The 7118-nt window shown below is 57.2% G+C and overlaps 1 non-coding gene across 1 annotated transcript in view; it reads right to left on the bottom strand.

The window, feature by feature from the left end:
* Positions 1–6222, bottom strand: part of LOC134426213 (28S ribosomal RNA) — an 8512-nt gene extending 2290 nt beyond the window's left edge. Inside the window, exon 1 of the ribosomal RNA XR_010029922.1 lies at positions 1–6222. This exon is cut by the window's left edge and continues 2290 nt beyond it. This is a non-coding gene — a ribosomal RNA (28S ribosomal RNA).
* Between the last annotated feature and the right edge of the window lie 896 nt (positions 6223–7118).

The raw sequence follows: 7118 nt of genomic DNA, 5'->3' as shown, positions 1-7118 counted from the left end.
AGGGGTCTACCCATGTGCCAAGATATCTTTCTGAGGAACCTGGGTCGATCATGTTAAGAGGGGATCCGTTTATTACCCATGCGGGACAATCATTGATAGTATATGAGTCCCTTGTTGGCTTGATGTAAAAGCCAAAGTGTAAAAGTGACATTTTTCACCCTTCGTACTGAGGCCAGTAAGATTACAAAAGGCCTCCAGAATTTTGATGTTACAACACATGCCTTCCCAGGAATCACTCAGGAGCACTAGGTCATTGGCAAATGCCATGGCCGTAGTTTTCCAACCCCCATGATGGAAACCTTCACCTTCACGTTCAAGTTTACATAGAAGGGGGTCCATCGCTAAATTAAACAGCAGAGGTGACATAGGGTTGCCCTGTTTGACACCTGAGCGAATGTATATGGGGTCTGTTCTTCCCCTTCCAACGGAAATGTACATCCTGACATCACGATACATTTCCCTCACTAAATCAATCACGTGTGAATCCACACCTCTCTGGACCAGACCCTCAAATACATGCTCATGACACACGGTGTCAAATGCCTTAGCGATGTCCACGAACACGACCCCCAGATGTTTGTGCTCTCCTTTTGCTGTTTTTACCACAAGTTGTAACAACTTGAGGTTCTCGGCACACCCTGATGCGCAAATAAAACCCCGTTGCCGGGGGTTAATGGGACAAGCTTTGGACAGCCTCGCCGTGGCGATCCTGGAAAATAGCCTAATCACCATTGAACCAATAGTGATAGGCCTCCAGTTATTGATATCACCAAGCTTCTCTACATCTGAAGACTTGTGTATCAAGACTGTCCTGCAGTCCCGCAGCGCATCTGGAATTGTACCGGTAATAAGCCAGAGGTTGAAGATCTCAGTCAACCGGGAAAATCTCGGGTCTTTTGCAATAATTTGACCCAGAGTAATCCCATCTGGCCCGGGAGCGGAGGTTTTACACATCTCTTTCAAGTTCTTATCCACCTCTTTCTCTGTAATTAGGGCCTCGAACACCACATTGTTCGCCTCCTTGTAAGGAGGGAAACCTAAGAGGCCACCAAATGTACCAGATGTATCCCATCTATTCTTAAAGTGATCGTGCACAACGCTCGATGGTACCTGGCACTGAATGGCTTCCGTGCTATCCAAGATGATACGCGCGAGGCGCCTTCTATGTGACTTGAACAACAACTGAAATCGCAAGAATTTGCCCCTCTTGATAGCTCTTTTACACATCCAATTTGGTGTAGTCTTGGATGTTTTTTCGCCACGGGGTGCCTGCTTTTTTCGACCCTTACAGATAGATTTGCTCTGGCTAGGCTCCCCCAGAATACCAAGAAACTCGTTATATACGTCATTCACCACACGACCTGGATCTTGCCCATCAACAATTTTCTCAAAGGCCTCCCGATACATGGTGAACTTTCCAACCGATAGTCCCGCTTTGATCATCTTGCGGTATTGGAGCTTTAACTGTCCCTCCTTCGGCAATTTAGCAGACTCGGGTGGATGTTCGATCCCCACGGCGCCTACTAGGCCTTCATGTTCTTCTGCGGAGGGACCTTTCACTAGACGGCGCCTTTTATCGCTTATCTGCTTTGCTGTCTTCATTGGAATATGCTCCGCTAAAGGTTGATTAATGTTCCTTTTACCGGTGTACTTGTCCACCAGTTGTATCAGGAGAGCCTCTTCCTCTTCAGTCCATACTCGTTTGTGGGCCCCTCGGGCCGATGACTCTTTAGGATGGGAAGCAATAATCCGCTCCTCATTCCGCACAAGAGGATGTCTTATCCTCTTGTGCTAACCCAGGCCAGTCTTGGTGGCAAACCCTCGATGGCACACCTCACAGACCCAGTCACCTGTGGGAGCCACACACACCATTCCCTTGCAACGTGGGATGTGACACGAGATACTGTGGTATTTTAGATTTTCTTTACCACACTTCGCACATCTGAAAATGATCTTTCTCTGCCCGTGCACCCTTTTAAGATGATCAATCAGCCCCAGCATCCTAGTAAACCGGGTCTCACATTGAGGACAAGATGGCTGTTTGTCCGGCATCGATACGACCGGTGTTTTTGGCGTACTACCAATAGCTTTGGACCCGTAAGGAGCCTCGGGTGTTTTGGGCTCTTCAGTATCCCCCCTCCTACTTTTGGCCTCAGGTGTTCTGGGCTCTTCGAAACTTCCCTCTGCACTCACAGCCTCTTCCTGGGCCAGCCCCATAGGGGAGATCTCATATGGCTCAGGGAGTTGCCCCAGAAACTCCCAGACATCTGCATGATGTATCCTTTGACAATTCCAGAGTTAACAAACTCTAGACTTACAAGATTGAACCCCTCTTCCCTGGGCAGAGAGGGCACAGATTTGGCATCATTGACCCTTAGATCTAATGGGTCAGTCTGAGTTGCAGTAGAGATGTAACGCAAAGCTAGAGATTGCACCATTATGTCAGTCCGGTAAGTTAAAGAAATGACCAGTCCAAGTGAGGGTAGAAATAGTCAGTAGTCGACCCTCTCTCGAGCTACCAACTTTTGTCCAACATCAACGGCCCATGGACAAGGCACTGTGCAACAGCGAACAGGCTGCAGCAAACTCTTTGTTTCAGCAGATCGTGATACTACCATTGGGTGGCGAGCCCAACAATAGGGAGGGCTGGTAAATGCCCTCACTCACACTGGGGCAAAAGTCGACTTAGTTACCACAAGGGCATCCAGCGGGACCGCGAGCAGGTGCGACTTCTGCAGCTGAGCCCAGTTAGTAACTATTCTTAAGAGAGTCATAGTTACTCCCGCCGTTTACCCGCGCTTCATTGAATTTCTTCACTTTGACATTCAGAGCACTGGGCAGAAATCACATCGCGTCAACACCCGCCTCGGGCCTTCGCGATGCTTTGTTTTAATTAAACAGTCGGATTCCCCTGGTCCGCACCAGTTCTAAGCCGGCTGCTAGGCGCCGGCCGAGGCGGGGCGCCGGCCCGGGGACCCCCCCCCGGGGACCCTCCCCCGCGCGAACCGCTCGGCTGACGCCGGCCGCGGCCGCGCGCCGGCCGCGCGTGCGCGCGCGCGCCGCCGGGGAGGCGGCGCGCGGCGGCGGCCGCCGCTGGGGCGCTGGCCGCGGCAAGGCGGAGGGTGGGTGGAGGGGGGGGCGGGCGGCGCCCGCCGCAGCTAGGACGATCCACGGGAAGGGCCCAGCGCGCGTCCAGCCGCGGCGCGCGCCCAGCCCCGCTTCGCGCCCCAGCCCGACCGACCCAGCCCTTAGAGCCAATCCTTATCCCGAAATTACGGATCCGGCCTGCCGACTTCCCTTACCTACATTGTTCCAACATGCCAGAGGCTGTTCACCTTGGAGACCTGCTGCGGATATGGGTACGGCCCGGCGCGAGACTTACACCCTCTCCCCCGGATTTTCACGGGCCAGCGAGAGCTCACCGGATGCTGCTGCAACTGCAATGCTTTCCAAGGTGAGGGCCCCTTGCTCGGGACGAATCCATTCCAAGGCACCCAGCCCTTCACAAAGAAAAGAGAACTCTCCCTGAGGCAGAAATTACATCGCGTCAACACCCGCCTCAGGCCTTCACAATGCTTTGTTTTAATTAAGCAGTCGGATTCCCCTGGTCCGCACCAGTTCTAAGCCGGCTGCTAGGCACCGACTGAGGCGGGGCGCTGGCCCGGAGACCCTGCCCCGGGGACCCTCCCCCGCACGAACCGCTCAGCCGACGCTGGCTGCGGCTGCGCGCGCGCTGGCCGCACACCGCGGGAACCCCAACGGTGGGAACTGCTGGGGTGCCGGCCGTGGCAAGGCGGAGGGTGGACGGAGGGGGGGAGCGGGCGGCGCCCGCCACAGCTGGGCGATCCACAGGAAGGGCCCGGCGTGTGTCCAGAATTGCCACTGTGCGCGTGCCCACCCCGGTGCCCGGGAAGGGCCACGCGGAGCGCACTCACCCGCACGCAGCACCTCGTCCAGCTGCAGCACGTGCCCAGCCCCGCTTCGCGCCCCAGCCCGACCGACCCAGCCCTTAGAGCCAATCCTTATCCTGAAGTTACGGATCCGGCTTGCCGACTTCCCTTACCTACATTGTTCCAACATGCCAGAGGCTGTTCACCTTGGAGACCTGCTGCGGATATGGGTACGGCCCGGCGCGAGACTTACAACCTCTTCCCCGGATTTTCACGGCCAGCGAGAGCTCACCGGATGCTGCTGCAACTGCAATGCTTTCCAAGGTGAGGGCCCCTTGCTCGGGACGAATCCATTCCAAGGCACCCAGCCCTTCACAAAGAAAAGAGAACTCTCCCTGAGGCTCCCACCAGCTTCTCTGGGATCGGTTGCGTCACCGCACTGGGTGCCTCGCGGCGCCCGTCTCTGCCACTCCGGATTCGGGGATCTGAACCTGACTCCCTTTCGATCGGCTGAGGGCAACAAAGGCCATCGCCCGCCCTTTCGGAACGGCGCTCGCCTATCGCTTAGGACTGACTGACCCATGTTCAACTGCTGTTCACAAGGAACCCTGCTCCACTTTGGCTTTCAAAGCTCTCGTTTGAATATTTGCTACTACCACCAAGATCTGCACCTGCGGCGGCTCCACCCGGGCCCACGCCCCAGGCTTCGAGGCACACTGCCGTGGCTCTCCTACTCGTCATGGCCTAGCCCCTGCGGGCATCGCACTGCCGGCAACGGCCGGGTATGGGTCCGACGCTCCAGCGCCATCCATTTTCAGGGCCAGTTGATTCGGCAGGTGAGTTGTTACACACTCCTTAGCGGATTCCGATTTTCATGGCCACTGTCCTGCTGTCTACATCAACCAACACCTTTGCTGGGCTCTGATGAGTGTCAACATTGGGCGCCTTAACTCGGTGTTCGGTTCATCCCGCAGCGCCAGTTCTGCTTACCAAAAGTGGCCCACTGAGCATTCGCATTCCATGGCGCGGCTCCACGCCAGCGAGCCGGCCCCCTTACCCATTGAAAGTTTGAGAATAGGTTGAGATTGTTTCAGCTCCAAGGCCTCTAATCATTTGCTTTACCAGGTAAAACTGCCCATTGCCAAGTGCCAGCTATCCTGAGGAAAACTTCAGAGGGAACCAGCTACTAGATGGTTTGATTTGTCTTTCACCCCTAGACCCGCGTCGGACGACGGATTTGCACGTCAGGACCACTACGGACCTCCACCAGAGTTTCCTCTGGCTTCGCCCTGCCCAGGCATAGCTCACCATCTTTCGGGTCCTAGCACGGATGCTCACGCTCCACCTTCCCGGCCCCGCGAAGGGGCGGTGGGTGAGACGGACCGGTGGTGCGCCTGGGACTACCAGGCGCAACATGCGCCACGGGATCCCACCTCAGCCGGCGCGTGCCGGCCCTTACCTTCATTGTGCCGCGGGCTTTCGACAACGGCTCCTGACTCGCGCACCTGCCGCATGTCAAGCTCATTCTTTGGTCTGTGTTTCAAGACGGGTCAGGTGGGTTGCCAACATCGCTGCGGACCCCGGGCACCCCAGCGCGGCCTGTGAGCCCAGCCCAGTGGCGCCACGCGGTCGGGGCGCACTGAGCGCAGTCCGCCCCGGTTGACAGCAGGGCCGGGGGCCAGCGGGCCCAGCCCCTGCACCCCTGCGAGAAACGCTGTGCTTTGAGGACGCTTACCCCCCGCGAGGGGAGAAGCGACGCCCCCCGCCACGGCGCTACCACAGATGGGGTTTGCCCAGGCGATGGAGGGGAGGCGGAGGCGAGGACCTGCCAAACCTGCGCCAGACGAATGAAACTCGCCGGGTTGAATCCTCCAGGCAGACTGCGCAGGCCCCACCCGTTTACCTCTTAACGGTTTCACACCCTCTTGAACTCTCTCTTCAAAGTTCTTTTCGACTTTCTCTTACGATTCTTGTTGGCTATCGGTCTCGTGGCAGTATTTAACCTTAGATGAAGTTTACCATCCGGTTTAGGCTGCATTCCCAAGCAACCTGACTCAGAGAAGCCCCGGGCCCGGCGTGCTGGGGGGCCGCTACCGGCCTCACACCGTCTGCGGGCTGCGGCCTCGATCACAAGGATTTGGGTCCCCCAAGAGCGCCGCCCAGGAGGGGGGCTTCTGTACGTCACATGTCCCGTGCCCCACTGCGGGGGGAGATTCAGCCCTGGGCTTTTCCCTCTTTGCTCACCGTTACTGATGGAATCCTTGTTAGTTTCTTTTCCCTTGCTGACTAATTTGCTTAAATTCAGCGGCTCGCCATGTCTGATCTGAGGTTGCAAGGCCAAAGCTTGGCCACACCTCCCGGCCCATGCTGCTCCTAAAGAAGTGGCATGCCAACAGGCCAACAGCCAGCCAGCTTCTCCCACCTAATACTCTCACCTCCCTCCCCACTGGCTCCCATGCACCAGGGGAAAACAAAGCCAGAGGTAGAGAAGCAGAGACGGAGTGCCCCATCCCAGAGACAAGAACCAAAAAGGGAGTGTGGCAGAGACAGCCCTGATGGGGGACCAGCCAAGTGGCAGCACGTGATGGCCTTGGTGGAGAGAGAGAAAAGCCATGGTGCTATTTGCACCCCGAGACCGCAACAGAAGAGGAGCGGGGCAGGCGAAGGGAGGAGGGGGTCAGAACCCCTGTCCCTGGCGCTCTCGCCTCACATGCACACGCAGCAGCACAGCACAGTACCCCCGTGGTACCCACCTGCAGACAGCCGCCTGCGTGACTGGGAGGCTACGGGTGAGGCCTGCACCTCATCTCCCTCTTGCCCCCTCTGTTCTCCCAGCCCACGGTGATGTTTTCAACGCTGTCTCTCACTCTCCTCATCTCCCACCACCACCATACCGCGGCATGGGTGCCCCAAGGACAAACTCTGCCCCAGTGGCTCACTCCAGGAGTGGGGAGCTATGGATCAGTCCCTGAGTCTGCATATAGGGGGATGAAGGCCCTGCGCGGCAACAATGACGATGACAGCCATGACGATGATGACGCCTGCTGGGTCACAGGGAAAAAATTGAGGCCGCCAAGGGAAAAGCATCCCTTGCCAAACCCCTGACCGCCTTCCCTCTGGGCACCAGCGAGCCAGCATCATCTCCGCTGCTGACCACAGTCAACTGGCCTGTGAGGCGACGCCAGGCGCACCACTGTGGTGGCCCCCGGACGGCGACTGATCGTCAAG

The sequence above is a fragment of the Melospiza melodia genome, chromosome 17 (genome assembly GCF_035770615.1).
Source record: "Melospiza melodia melodia isolate bMelMel2 chromosome 17, bMelMel2.pri, whole genome shotgun sequence".
NCBI classification, from domain to species: domain Eukaryota; kingdom Metazoa; phylum Chordata; class Aves; order Passeriformes; family Passerellidae; genus Melospiza; species Melospiza melodia.
This window is presented reverse-complemented; position numbering and strand designations above follow the sequence as displayed.